We start from the raw sequence: 16,149 nt of genomic DNA, 5'->3' as shown, positions 1-16,149 counted from the left end.
AAGTCTTTTCTTAGAGTTGAACTAAAGTTAATTTATAATGTCTGTGAATGCATTTTAGATGTAAAAATAAAAATGTATTTTGGAAAGATATGACCTTGTCATCCTATGCCCAATTATTCTTTGAAAAGTAGTATTTTAGATTGGCAATAGAAAGCACCATTTGTAACAGAAAAGAAAATTTCTTGGAGTTTTATTAAAAATATTATGGCATATCTGAACAACAAGGGACTTGTTAGCACATTTTCAGTGTAAGTGTTGAGTTGGAAAAATTGTGTCTGTTCACTATACCCAGTTATTTGTAATAAGAATGTTGGAAAACAATAATGATAGCCAACTGTGTGTGTGTGTGTGTGTGTGTGTGTGTGTGTGTCTCCTAGGCCTTGTGCTATATTTTCTTGTTTTATCCTCACTACAAGTTATAGCTCATAGCCAGGAAGTAGCACAGTCGATCTTTGAATCCAGGTCTATTTGACTGTAAAACTGGAGATCTCATACCCATCCCATTCACACCAAGGTCTGATCCAATATATCTTCAAAAGAGTAAGAAAGAGAGTCAAAAAAATAAACAAGAGAAACATTTCCCAATGATCCTAGTTCTGGTATTTCTTAACATTAGGAAATAAATCAGATGTAAATTTGTTCAAAGCAATTTAGAACTAATTTAGAATTAAAAAGAAAGAGAAAGCCATCTTTTTGTTGTTATAATTATCTTTGGATGTGATATATATTGTCAAATGAGATGAACTACTTATATTTTCTCTGATATTAGAAAATCTGTCTGAAATTATTATAATTATCATCTTTGGATGTGATATGTATTGTCAAATGAGATGAACTACTTATGTTTTCTCTGATATTAGAAAATCTGTCTGAAATTATTATAATTATCATCTTTGGATGTGATATGTATTGTCAAATGAGATGAACTACTTATGTTTTCTCTGATATTAGAAAATCTGCCTGAAATTATTTACTGTTTTGCTCAAGCTTAGGAGTTTACAAACATTCAAGGTTCAAATTTTCTTTTTAGCCTTTTTTCCCCTCTAGGTAGTCAATATCAATAAAACTTCTACAGAAATCTCAGGTTTTAACCAGAAAAAAGAATAAAAATACTCTGTCCCACCAATATTGTTTTTTCTCCCTATTCAAAGTGATAAGAAGTAAATTATTTTTAGTTTACCCGTAAGCTATCCTATTAATGAAAACATCTCAACATTTTAATTATTAAGAAAGGCTGTTTATAAGCTTTGCTTCATAGAGTTATGTTAAATTCTTTTTATTTCTCTTCTTTTGTTGGACTTTCTGCTTTCAATGAACTTTTGAATGAACTTTTGAATTGTCTGAAAGAGAAAATCATACAATTACATTTAGCAGCACTTTTCAGAAATGACTTGGCAAGAGAAATCATGATTATATATAGACATTTTTAGCTGTTGAAGTTTATGTGGAGTTTCGATGAATATAATTTAGATTCAGATGTTTGAAGGTTTTCTTTAAATTACTTCTTTCTGGTTTAGAATAATAATGTTTATCTCAGTTATATACATCTTCTCTCTTCTATTTGGGATGAATCTTATATTAAGTTTCTGGATGCTTTTTTTTTTTTTTGCAGGGGGGAGAGTGTTATAAATAAATTTTGACTTTGTTTCTTATAAGTCGAAGTTTCCACTGATTTCAGTTGTAAATCATCTGCAATTTGAAACCCCCTGGACGCTCGAATCTCAAACTTAGTAAATTCAAAGGAGGAAGCCAGGAGTTCTGATAATTCGGTTGCTGACAACAGTAACCAAATCCAGCCTATACTAAGATGCTTTTCAAAATAAGGTAACTGCAGATGTTGAATATGAGTTTCAACACCTGTTCATGCGTTGAGCTTAATGTTCTTCAGTGATGAGGTAGCACGGCACAGGGAGAGTCATGGGCTTTAGAATTAGATTAGCTTGATATAAAATAAAAAAAACACACTTTCTATTTTAAAATACAGAGATTCATGGAAGATACAAAGATAGTATAAAGAGGTCCTTTTTACCCTTCACCCAGTTATCCCCAAAGATTCCACCGTACATATAGCTATAGTATAATATCAAACCCAGGAAATCAACATTGGTACCATGTGGGTATATAGTTCTAATCATACCTGTAGATTCATATAAGCATCATCACAATCAAGATACCGAATTACTCTGTCAATATAAACATGTCCCTTATGCTGTCTCTTTGTAGTTACACCTACCCTTGACCCTGTCACCAACCCTAAACCTGGGCAACCACTAATCTGTTTTCCATATCTGTAATTTTGATGCTTGAGAATATTATATTAATGGAATCATACAGTATGTGGCCTTTTGCGATTGACTTTTTTATTTTTAGCAGTCTTTGACATCCTTCGGGTTAGTGTGTGTCTCGCTTTTATTCTTTTTTATTGCAGAGTGATTTTTTTTCCAATTTTGGGCTATTACAAGTAAGCTCCTATTCATGTACAGGTTTTGTGCAGACATAAATTTTCACTTCTCTGTGATAAATAACCAAGAGTACAGTTGCTGGATCATAAGGTAAGTGTATGTTTATATTTTTAAGAAAGTGCCAAACGATTTTCCAGACTCCCTTTACTACTTCATATTCCTTCTAGCAATGGTAGAGAAATCCAGTTTCTCTAGATCATTCCCAGCATTTGGTATTGTCACTATTTTTTATTTTAGCTGTTCTAATAGTTAAGTAGTAACATCAGTGTTATCTCGTTGTTATCTTATTTTAATTTTCCTAATGGCTAGTGACATTGAACATCTTTTCATGTGCTTATTGACTATCCATATATATATATATATATATATTTTATAGTGTAATGTCATTTCATTGCTCATTTTGTAAGTAGATTGCTTGTTTTCTTAAATTTTTTTCTTGTTGAATTTGGAGAATTTTTAATATAATATATATAATAGTCTTGTCAAATAACTTCTATTTTTTAAAAAAGCTATATACTGTGGAAAATTCCAAACATGTACAAAGTTAGATAAAACAGGTTAACGAACCCTCTTTTACCCATCTTTCACCTTCAACAATTATTAGCCCCTTCACCTTCAAATTTTTTAGAAGCAAATCCCAGACATCATACCATTTCAGGTATTCATATGTCAATAGGACATTAAAATAGAAGGACTCTTCTTTTAAACAACTATAATAGCACTATCATATTTAAAAGAACACTAATTCTTAATATCAAATAGCTAATTAGTTATTATATTTCCCCTTTTTTCATATTTTTTTATTTGTTCTAGGAGAATGCAAATAATGTCTATACATTGAGATTGGTTGATATGCCTTTAAAGTCATTATTATTCCATAGGTTCTCCCTTCCCAAACTTTTTTTTTTTTTTTTTTTTTTTTGTCGAAGGCAACCACAGGCAGACATTAGTTAAAGCTGCGAAACAGATTTTATTCAGTAACTACTTATGGTAGGGGACTCCATTCTAATTTGTGCAAAGGTGACTGACTGGGCGTTTTAAAGGGAGAATGAGGAAGGGAAGGAGAGAGAGTGGAGACTCAAGTGGAAAATGACAAAGTGGTTGGTCAGTGTAAATGATATTAGACTGGTTTTGTCTGCTAGGGGACACTTACCGAAGTGAGGGTTTTTATCCTCCCACTGAGACAAGGAGACAGAGGCCTTATCCTTTCTGATAATTACATTTCAAAGGAATGGCTTTCATATGCTTGAGAATGACACCTCTGGTTTGTAGGAGATACATATACATCTCAAAAGAACTGGGAAAGGATTCACAATTATAAACCCTTTTTAGTAAAGGCTCTAAGAAAGGGAAGTCAAGGCCTATTTTCAGGTGTTAACTAGAACAAAACAGTAAATCCTTTTGGTATCTCTGAGTTTTTCTAGACGAGAACTCAAATGGAGGCTGGGTCATTCCAAGAACTAGACTTTAGGCTGCTAGAAGCCATTTTGAAGTCTGGTCAAGTCTCTTAGCTGGAATGCAGTGTTCATGCTGAAAGTTTTTACAGTTCTCACTTTTGCCATGGGTTTTATTTTCTTTTTCTTTTTTTGATCTTTGTCCTGTGATGCTTCCCACGGTCTGTATTTTGGTGATTGCCTCTCCGTGATGTCAATTGATGTTTTCGTCTATCTACTGTATTTCTTGTAAATTTATAGCTAGATCTAGAGATCTGATTGCATTCAGGCTTTCAATTTTTGGCAAGAATATTTCATAGATGGTGTTGTGTACTTCTAGGAGAAAGTAAATAATTCTGGTTGTTTTTCTTTTTGTGAGATGAGTTACCATAAGCTTAGATTCATTATTTTAGTAGGGATTGAAAAATTGTGCTATTAATTCTATCATTCTTTCTTCATTTATTACAGAGAATATCTATAAGAGAAACATGTTTTACGAAACATTTGGTTACTCTGGGGGTATAGTTTGTATAGGCAACACAGGACCAATGCTTGTTTCACTTTATCTGCCAGTTTTATTCTTGTTGATGTTCAAATGTTCATCTTTGGTCAGTAGAGGCACATATAGGGGAGTCTTTACAGTATTAGTGATTATGAAACCCTTGTTTCTTCCTCTCCTCCTTTATTTTCTGTTACTTTAACAAAATGATGCTATAAAGAATACCTTATATTGGCTTATCCAAGTAGAAAAGATTTGTCTGACAGCTTGAAAGTGTGGGTGAGAAAAATTCTAGTTCTCATGTTTTCAGAATTAACAAGCTCAACCAATTAGTAGGTATCTTCCACCAGAAAAACACTTGTTTTTTATTACATTCTTATGTATAAAGAATAGCAAGTGACAGGTCAAGAGTGGGTGTGTGGGTGTGTCCAGGGCATGGAAAAAAGCTAATTTTCTTCTTTGAGTTTTGTAGAATTTATTGTTTGGTTCACAGCAATTTATTCTACTGTGCCATGCTAACCTACTAGAGGATAGCATGCAGGGTGACCATCCCTTCTGGTTTTCCCAAGACTTTCCCAATTTTAACACTGAAAGTCCCATATCCTAGCAGCTCCTCAGTACTAGGCAGACTGAACTGACTGAACACCCTCGATGACAATCCAGCTTCATGTATGAAAATCTCTAGGATCTGGAAATTTTACACTGGAAAATTTTCAGAGGACTTTTAGTTGTGCTCGAGTTCAGGAAAATGAAAATGTTCAGGATAGGAAAATGCATTTGTTAAAATAACAGTCTCAAATTGGGCCCCGATGTCTATGGGGTTTGTAAAAATGGTATTAAGATTATAGAAATTAGGATTTTAAAAATTCACTTTGATGAATTAAATACTTACTGTGCAAAACACTGCGGAATCTGCAAGGCGAACTCAGCGGAGTTAAGACAGAAACAAATACTATTCTTCAGTTGAATGTTAAGTTACTTTGCACGTGGTTTGGTGACTGGAAATATAGCAACACTGCGATATGTCAATGAGAAAATAAAATAATGAAATTGGCTCAAAGAAAATGGAAATGTTATATTAAACAAGTGGCTATGAAAGCCATTAGGACAATGAAGCTGTCCAGAGGATATTAAATACATTCCTGTGCTGCTTAATGGCAGGGATACGTTCTGAGAAATGCACATTTCATCATTGTGTGAACATCATATAGTGCACTTACACAAACCTATGTGGTATAGCCGACTATACACCTAGACTATATAGTATTGCCTATCGCTCCTAGGCTACAAGCCTGTGCAGCATGTTACTATAGAAAGCAATGTGAGAGTAAATCAAGCTCAAGAGAAAATGATGCATTCGAGACATAGTAAACATGAGACATATGAGGCTGCAGCTGGTGTAACACAGCATACTCTTCTACAATGCACTTTTGCTGTAAAGAAAGTGTACACTATAAAACAATGATAAAAAATGTATAGTATAGTATAGTAAATACATAAGCCAGTAATGTAGTCGTTTATTATCATTATCAAGTATTATGTACTGTACATAATCATATGTGCTATAGTTTTATGTGACTGGCAGCACAATAGGTTTGTTTATATAAAAATCCTCACAAACACGTGAGTAATGAGTTGCACCACAATGTTATGATGATTACAACATCACTAGGTGATAGGAATTTTTCAGCTCCATTATAATCTTATGGGAACACCATTGCATATGTTGTCCATCGTTGACCGAAATATTGTTATGTAGTACATGGCTGGTAATAATAGATAAGCACCGCTGCTGACCGACAGTGGATATTTAGATAAAGTAGAAACAAATGTAGGCATGGGACATGGAGAGTGCATGATGTTTGACTTAGGGCACCTTTTGATCTTTTGGACAGATTAGGAAAAGGCCTGCCTTCCTCAGGGCAGATGCCACCAGCTTCAGGGTTAGGGGTTGCCGAATGCAGCATGGACTGGATTTCATCTCTTACAGGTCACCTCAAGTCCACTTCCTCAGCTAGCTCCCTTGTGCCGGCACAGCTTGCACAACACATTTGAGTATCTGACTTCAGTATTCTAGCTGAATTAAAGGAGTCCAGTGAACAAGAAAAACATTGAAAGCCAAATTAAAGCTTTGTCTCCTAAAATATTTTGTTCTTTCTCTTCTCCTTCCAAGAAAGAAGGAGCTTATAAAACTTGAGGTAGATGTTCTTTTTCCATCCTTATCCTAGCTGAATTTCTTTATTCATTTGTGTGTGTGTGCGTGCGTGTGTGTGTGTGTGCGTATATGCCCGTGTGTGTCGTGAAGGACATGAGCCACAGGGTTTTAGCATTTCCAGCGGAATTGTGATCACTATTCTAATAATGGCTACTTTAGGTACTTTTATGGGCTGGCGCTGTGTTGAGCCACTTACATACCTTAATCTCATTGCAATCCTTTTAACAACACTAGAAGATAGAAATTATGATGAGTGTTTTATTAGCTGAGACACCTGCGTCCCAGAGAGACCAAGGGGCATACCTAGTTTCTCAATTTGTATCCGAATGAGCCAGGCTTCTGTGCGACTCCATGGCCTGTGATTGCTGCACCACAGCTGGCTGTCCCGGGCGCATCTTTTAAGAATTTAGCATGAGGAACCCTTAGCAGTCCCTCTAGCAACCAAGGCATCACTACAGAGATAGTTAAAATTTAGCAAACTGTGATATTGTAACATTATGTTCTGAATATTACTTTTAAAATATTAGTAAAATATAAATGGATACAATTAAAGATGTGAATATATATGAATAATATGACTGGGACTGGAATTTCTACTTCCTTTGGCAACTTCACAACTTAGGCCTTTTATATGATATTTCAAAATGAGACTCAGGTCTATAAGGAAATTAGGAGAAAGTTTTAAAAATTACATAACTAAAAGAAGCATGTATTTGAATAAAAATATATAGACTTAATTATTATGGATTCTTGACTTCCACAACGCTCATAGAGATTTTATACAAACATTAAAACCCTGACAATTATCTGAATAATGATTGTTTGTATGTTATATATACTGTTCTAAGTCCCACTGTGATTCTTATTTCTACTCTGAAGTATTAGTTATAGCTTTTCCTCAGCTTTCGATGTTCATGAGCATTGGAATTTAAAATAAAATTAAATTGCCTAGATTGGAAGGTTTAAAAAATTCACCTTTTAAAAATAATGCAGAGTATATTTGATTTTAATATAAAAAATAGAGTTCCAAGAAAAATAAAACTTGAATCCTACCAAAGTAAGATTCTTTTAGGAAAAATGAATTTTAAAGGTATTTGCCAAGATTGTGCAGGAATAATCAATCCTCGCTTTCTGATCCTTGCAGATTTGATGGCCAGTGAACTCCCACCTTAAATATAAAGGGGATGAGGGGTAGGTACCCAGAAAATGGGCTACTCTCTCTAGATGAGTTTGTTTGGACCAGGAAAAGGCTTTTCTTCTCCAGCGTGGACACTGCTTACATCCCTGTGAACTGTGGTATTTTCTACAGAAAGCTCAGGCTGCCAGATGCCCTCTTTGGTCTCTGTGTGAACTCTGTGCACAAAAATCATGTGTATTTGAGAGAATCTGGACATGTCGTCTGTTGTTATGAGTTGCTTCAGAGCTTATACACGAGGATGCAGGCAGAGGGCTATGCAGGGTCCTAGATTGAAAGCTGGATTAGAGAAAGTGTCTTTTGTAAAAGTTTAAGTGAGACTTCCTCCTCTCCATGCCCTAAATCTAAGCTGTCCAGATGTGCAGCACAGACCCCAGCCTACGTTACTCATCCAGTTACAAGCATAAATGTGGGATAGAGAGAGACCCAGTAGGGCCAGCCTGGCCCATGTTCTACATGGATGCAACAAGTGGAAGAGAAAGCACTGACTTGTAGCACAAATTGACCTCTCCCACTAGCAGTGGAGACCTAATCCGTATCCTGGGTACTGACCATAAGGTTTTAAAATCCTAGGCAGTGGGTCAGAATTGGGACCATGGGGAGAGGCAGCCCCCAAATATCACACAATGGCATATTGATTATTTCAGATTAAAGTCACTTGAAAAGCAGCTGTCACCTTGCATGCAAGAAATAAATATCTCCTATGAAAGGTGCCCTTCTTGCACCAGTAGAGGAGGGGCTGAAAGAGACATCCCTATAGCCAGAGTTAAGGAATTCAAGGCTGAAAAGCCCATATAAACAAACCTTGTTTCTTCTTTACTAATTTATTGCCCATACCCAAACTTTGTTTAGATTCCTCACTAATGAGCACTTAAACCTGTTTCTTTGTCCTGTCAAATCCGTACAAATTTATTTCTTTGTCTAAATAGTAGAAAAAGCTACCTGCTTTGATTATTTCTCTGAGCATCTTTTATAATCATCTGTGTGCACATATTAAATTGGTTTTTCTCCTATGAATCTGGTCTTGTTGTGTCAGTTTTCTTATTAGTCCAATCATATGAACTCAAGGGGACAGTGGGGGAAATTTTTCCCTCCTCCATGGACCTAAAGAGTCCTGTGACAACAGTGACACCAGGTAAGGACTGGGACAGGCTTAGGGAAAAGGGAGCTGCCTGTGGCTAAGCAAAAAGGAGAGAGAATCAATCAGTCATATTTAGGGATATTCTACTGCTATTCAAACTTTCAGGATTTTCAAGGTGCAGTTTAACATTCTTTTATTTAGATTTCAGACACTTGACTGAAACATTGTGAGAAGTGGACTAGGTATGGGAAAGTGGGCTGCCTATGGCGCTTATAGGGAACCCTCGTTGCCCAGGGTGGACTGTGCCCACTCCAGTCCCTGTGCTGCTACCTGAGCACCTCTCCTCTTGGCCTCTGTGGACTTTCCCTGCTCTCCCATCTTCTCTGTCCTCCAGGCCCAGGTCGAGTCTCATCTCTTTCTTGTAGCTCCCCTTCCTTTTCCAAGCTACGTTAATTTCTTCCTTCTCTGACTCCTTTAGTCCTTTATCACGTGTTCCCCTCCGTGGGGCAGTACAGAAAGTACAGAAAGGCCTTATGGTATAGTTTTGAGTACCGCGTCAGGAACCAGATGCATCATAGTTTTTCTTTGTTGTTGCTGTTGTATGTGGGTGTGGTTAAAGAATTCATACATACGCTTAGAACAGTTTCTGGCCCATGGTTTGCACTTGTCGAGAAGGAAGAAATTTTCCTCTATCCTTTTAGGTTCTCGCAGCTGGTTTAATAATTAAATTGACGTGAGACAGATTAGCAAGAGAAAATAAGCAAATTTGGTTACATATGTACATATGGGAACCCCACATACATGAGCAAGTCAGAGACTCCAACATACATCAGAAGTTCAGAGACAGAAAGGAAAAGAGGTATATCTGACATTTTGAGCTAAGGATGAGGTAAGGTGCCTTGAGGCTTCAGAGGGGAGGAAGGTCGTTGCAGGATGATGAGAAGAGCAGATGTTTAGCAATTAGAAGATTGCCCTGCCCTATAGATAGGTCATAAAAAGATATTTCTGGTAATTACTCTCTTGTTATGGGCAAGGGTCAAAATTTAAAATTTTTAAGGGAGAGGCAAAAGTTTCTCTTGAGCTTGCAGCATCTCAATTGTGTTTAGCTCAAAATAATCCACATGCCAGTGGCTCTGTTCTGAACCCCTTTACCCTCAATAATTGTTAGCTGATATTTAAATGTTAAATGTATGCATTTATCCCTTTCATATATTGCCTCTAGATCTTAACTTAGTGCCCAATATTTTGCTTGTTAAATTGAATATTGCTATTAGAATAGCTTCTCATTTTTCATAGTGATGAAGTTGTAGTGGCTTTTTTGTTAATTTCCTACATTGGTCAGGTTATATACTGGTATTCTGAATTATCATTCTTATAAACACATGTTATTAATACGTTTGTACTTCTGAGAGTAGTATCTGAGATGTAGGCATTCTCTTGTGAAGGTGAAAAAAGAGATTAGTTAGCATCGACTGAGAGGTAGCAGAGTGCTGCCGGTTAAGGGCACATTTCTGGATTTATATTCTGACTTCCCTCACTTACTACTTGTGGGACCTTGGGACAAGTTACTTGACCGCCAATGGTTCAATTTCTCCATTTGTAAAATGAAGATATTAATAGTGCACATCTTATAGGAATATGCCAAGGATTATACACGTAATAATTGTGCCTGGGGTGCAGTAGACATTCACTGAATGGGAGCTGTTATTATCATGGTGGATTTTGTTAGCATAAAGTGTTTATCCCAGTTTATCAGGACGGTCCCAATATTTAATACTCTTTTTCACTAGCTTAATTGTAATTAATTTATCCATCCTTATATCCCAATAAGAGGTTCAGAAAATATGATTATGTTATCATTAGCTATTTTTAATCTTTTTTTTAGTGTGAAAGTTTACTTGTATACCTATACAAATGTGTATCGCAAATAACGGTGATTTCATTTGTGTAGGTTGCTTAGAGTCTCTGATGTACAACAAGTTTGGGCTGGTCAAAAAGGGAAAACCGTCTATGTCCATGCTACCCTGAACAAGTCCGATCCCGTCTGATCTTGAAAGCTAAACAGGGTCATGCCTGGTTAGTACTTGGATGGGAGACCACCTAAGAAGACCAGGTGCTGTAGGCATAAAAAAATTAAAAAAATAAGGGATTGTAAGATGACAAGGTATATGTGTCTTATTGCTTCTCACCTAATTCACTTCTTATTTTCCTCAGGCGTCAGTTTTGTTGTCACTATCTTGAGTCATCCTCATCTCCTACTCTCTATTTCTGCTCTTCTCTGGGGGGCTGGCTGGTTGGTCATCTCGCAGGGCAGTGACACCCTCCCAGCTCAGCTCACACTCTCCTTCTAACCATCTTTTTTTCACTTAGAATTTCTAAATCAGCTTACTATACATGGAGCTTGCATTTTAACCTGCAGCAATCACTGTATACATTAACCTTTAAAAGAATACATCTTAAAAGACTTTAAGAATTATGCACTGCCTCAGTTCATTCATTTGTATAAAAAAATTTAATTATAGTTCTTATTATAGATCTGTATGAAATAATGAAGATAATAAAGATGGACATTTTTATTTTTAATTACAAAGAAGTCATTGTGTTATTTACATTCAGAAATGCCATTTAATAAATAATCTATGTTGAAGGGGTGCTTAATAAACCAGCTCCATTTTACTTTTATGCTATGTGGAATAGTGAATACTTTGGTTTTGGATTTGGGTCTCACCTCTGCTACTTGCCAGATCCTGAATGAGTACCTCCTTTAGCCTCATTCACAAGATAGACTCACAAGACTGATATGAGAGTTATATAAAATTAAAAATGTAAAGCGCTTAACATAGTGACTGGCACATATTAAGTGCATTAAGCATTCCCTATTATTAATAAATTGAAAACTTATCTGAGACTATTAATGACAGAAAGGGTGATGTCACCAAAATTCAATTTTTGCTACGCATACAAGGAATAAAAATTAAGGCCTATGACTAAATTCTTTGTAGAATATAAATTAGACCCTCTGACTAAATTAACAAAGTCTAAACTCATTGACCTTTGACACTGAAGGACTGTGACCTTTTGCAAGTCAGTTAACATTTCTGGCTTCATTTTTTTTCCTCACTTGTAAAACTGTTAGAACTGGTTCTAACTTTGATTTTCAGAATAGTTAAGAGAACTGAAATTATATTCCCTTATGTATACTCTGTCTTTATTTCTGTGTGTGATAATCTAAGTAAATATTTCTTTGTAAATAGCATACTGAGTTAAGCGTTTGATATCTCTGGAAGAAAATTTTGTCACAGCAGCAGAATGAGGTATTGAAGGTCAATTTGGGTTTCTGAGGAGATAGAACTGAGAAATTCATCAGTATCTTAGAATAGTTAGTTTCTTCCCTTCAGACTATGCCTTTGAATATCAAAGGAGACATCAAAGATTGTTCTCTGCTCCTCTGTAGATGAAGTACTTTATGGGTTCAAGGAGAGTGCATTAAAGAGAGAATTTTTTTTTTATTTTTGTTAAGTTTATAATTTTTTCTAATGTAAGCTGTATCTTTGCTACTTTGGTCAACTGAAAAATCTTTTTTCTTGTTTCAAAGAGAAGCAGAATTCTGAATTTCTATTCTAAAAGAGCTCTAAATTTTTTTTTTTTTTGGTCATAGTATATGACTCTTTGTTAATCTACTTTATTATCTTGAAAGAGTAGGATAAATTAAATTAGTATGATGGGTATTCTAGAAGGAAGTTCATATGCAGCTTTTTATAATTTATCAATACAATGTTAAATAGTAACAACTCATTGTATCTGAGTTGTTTGCTACTGGAGCTGGTATCATGGCAAAATTTATCAGTTTTTTATATATTGATATAAAAAACTGAGTAGATAGAACTCAGTTTTTTATATATTGAGAAGGACTGGAAAGTATAATATAATATCTTTATTTAAACCACCGAAATTTAAAGTAAGGGAGACAGTACCATACAAGTGGCATTCTTATTTTAAACCCTGCTTTAGCAATGGAGGGTAAGGAAAACACAGAAAAAGAAAGGGGTTGATTGGAGAAAAATAAATATTTTATAAATTCTATTTGGGTTTGTAAGCATTTATCGATCATCTTACTATATGAATCAATTATTTATTGACACAATAATTTTATTTTAACAAAGCTCAGTGACTTAAAATGATAAATATTCACTTAATCTTCAAGATTATGGGTAGGTGATTCAGTGTGGCTGGTCCTCCTGGTCTCAGGGGAGACTTCTCAATGGGATTTGGGGCCTGAGTACCTATGGAAGGGGAACTTCAGGAAGAAGTTACATTTAGCTCTAAATATTAAAAACATGATCAGTTGAGAAGGTGGATGTTAATAGTCAGAAAATTTGGGGTCAGAAAAATGGAAAATTTGAGGTTTGGGAGAGTACAGATTAGGAACTTTACTTTGGATAATCTTGATCTGCTTTTATTTGCCTAAAGTCAGAAATTATTAAAAATGCAGAATTTGATAATGCCAATACCACTGTTTTTTTTTTTTAAATCCAACAGTAAATTTAAAAATCTTATTGCTTTTATTTAATTATAAAAGTCAGGCAGCATCCCATTTAGCAAATAGAAAGGAGCTCCTAGGACCTGTACAAAATGAAAGACTTTTATATGCAGAAAGGGGCAGGACAAGGAAGTTACTAGCAAAGAGTGGATTGTTTGTGGCAAGGTCACCTTCTTTTAGGGGGACAGCAGGAGCCGGACAGGTGGATTACCTCACTAGTGCTGACCAGAGAATTCCAGATTGATTGATTTAAGATTCTACTCCTGGGAGAGGTGGAAACCGTAAAGTTAGGTAGTACCAAGTCCTGGTTTGGTGATGTGGGCTTTGCACAAGTAACTCCAATTTGGGCCTGTTGTTTTTTTCTTAACACCTCAAACTTATGTTAAAAAAAATTTTTTATTGTGACAACATGGAAAGACCTTGAGGTTATGCTAATTGAAGTAAGGCAGGTGGAAAGAGACAAATGCCATATATGATTTCATTCATTCATGTGGAATATAAAAACAAAAAAAATAAAACAAATAAACAGAACAAAAACAAACTTATAGAGGCAGACATCAGATTGGTGGTTTGTGGAGGGGAAAGAGGGTGGTGGGAAAGCAAAACAGGTAAAGGAGCTCAATTGTATGATGACAGAAGAAAACTAGACTTTTGTTGGTAAGCATAATGTAGTACATACAGATATTGATTTGTAATGTTGTACAGCTGAAACTTATACAATGTTATAAGCCAATGTTACCTCAAAAGAATAAATTAGAAGAAATTTTTTAAATCTATTTTTTATATACAATTGCAAATTATGAAGGTCTGTTCAAGGGGGGGATTAACTACTCCCTTGGCATTTCTTTTTAAAATTTTAGTAGGTTTCTCTCTATATTTTTTCAGTTGTCATTTATGATGTCATCACTTGGTGAAACATCCAAAGATCCCAATAGTTTAGACCTAAAAGGAACTAGGAAACTATTTAGTCCAGCTCTCATGGATAAGGGGAAAAACAGATCTCCTGTAGACTTGTTCCAAGTCATGTAACAAATGAGAATAGAACACTGGACCCTTAGTTCCCATCCTAGTGGTTTCCTCAGAAGTTTGGTTTTGTTGTTGGGGTTTTCTCTGGCTTAGCAGGAAAAATAATGGAGACTTTTACTGAAATTGAAAATTATTGGCAATGGAATTTGCATAGTGCCTTGAAAGTCACTTTCAGATACTTGGGCTTGTGATCGAAATGAATAGCTGAGGAAATCTTATATAATAAATTATTGCTTTAGTGTTTTGTTTCCTCCTCTGTAAAAAAGAAATTATAATGTCCTCACAGAATTGTAAGTGGTAAATAAATTACTACAATATAATCACTTAGAGTTGCATCATGCACATACTAATTGTTTCTATTTTTAATATTATTGTTAATAATATTATTGTTTGTTGTGTTTGGTTCTACTTCACAGAGCATACATACATCATGGATTAATGGGTAAAATTCCATCGTCCAATTTTGTTGTGGGAGAAGAGGAAGGGATACAGAGAATTTAGCCCTTAGGGAGCGCTGACCTTGTATTCACCAAAAAAAGCAGGCTGTATCATTTTGGCTTATTTTCTCATTTAATATTGGTGAACAATAGAAAAATAGAAGGTCTTTAAAAACAGAAGTCTTTAAAATAGGTCATTTTTTTTTCAGCCACTGCTCCATGTCATTCTAGGCTTTCATTGCTTCGGTATACTACATTTTAAGAATAAATTATTTGGTACCTAAAGGATCTTAACTTCTTAGAAAATGGAATTTCTCATGGAGGAAGAATTTCTAAACAAAGGGACACTTTATAAATATAACTTGCTGAAATAACCATCATAGTGAGCTTGCAGTGAAACGAAATATGAATTTACCTAAGCTTAACATTAGAAAATCCTAAACACTGTGGTTTGTTGCTTTATGGAAAGGAAACCACTTCTGATTTTTACACGGTGTTAAAATAAACCAGCAACAGAGGTAACCTGAGAAATGAAGCTTTCAAAAGCAGACCAACTCAAGAAGCACTGCTTTATTCAGACGTATTACGACTCCAGCCCACTCCAGCACCTTTTTCTTGCCACATTGCCATTCCCCTTCTTGCAGCCATTTCTCTTACATCAAGGAATAGCAGAAATATCCAGGGTTGGTCTTTGTTGAGTTACCCTAAAAATGATAGTCAAAGTAAAGGCAGAGCTGAAAGAACATGCTTAGCAGTGCTTTAATCTTTTTGGAGTCAAATACCGTTAATCCTGAAAATCAAAGCCAAGGACTTTGCCTCAGAAAAATACGCAGATGCAAACAGACAAAGTCTTGTGCACAGTCTTGTGATGGACTTCCTTAAGCCTATTTTGGAACATTAGTGATGCACCTGCATTGTGAGAGTTGACAGTATTCTTGTCCTTCCTCCTTGCCAAGTTCCCTTTTGAGAGCTAAGGGAGAAGGAAGAATTGAAATGTAGTGCTTGGAGATGGATCTAGTCCAGAAATTGCTAACTTTGCCTCAGAAAAATACGCAGATGCAAACAGACAAAGTCTTGTGCACAGTCTTGTGATGGACTTCCTTAAGCCTATTTTGGAACATTAGTGATGCACCTGCATTGTGAGAGTTGACAGTATTCTTGTCCTTCCTCCTTGCCAAGTTCCCTTTTGAGAGCTAAGGGAGAAGGAAGAATTGAAATGTAGTGCTTGGAGATGGATCTAGTCCAGAAATTGCTAAAGGCT

General features: G+C 35.5%; 1 protein-coding gene and 1 pseudogene across 1 annotated transcript in view; both read left to right on the top strand.

The window, feature by feature from the left end:
• Positions 1–16,149, top strand: part of TMTC1 (transmembrane and tetratricopeptide repeat containing 1) — a 241,662-nt gene that overhangs the window by 84,000 nt on the left and 141,513 nt on the right. The gene's annotated exons all lie outside the window — the stretch shown is intronic.
• LOC112480333 lies at positions 10,892–11,010 on the top strand (annotated as a pseudogene).

Source organism: Pteropus alecto, unplaced genomic scaffold, assembly GCF_000325575.1.
Source record: "Pteropus alecto unplaced genomic scaffold, ASM32557v1 scaffold103, whole genome shotgun sequence".
Lineage (NCBI taxonomy): Eukaryota > Metazoa > Chordata > Mammalia > Chiroptera > Pteropodidae > Pteropus > Pteropus alecto.
The sequence above is the reverse complement of the archived record's forward strand: the minus strand, read 5'-3'. Positions and strand labels throughout refer to the sequence as shown.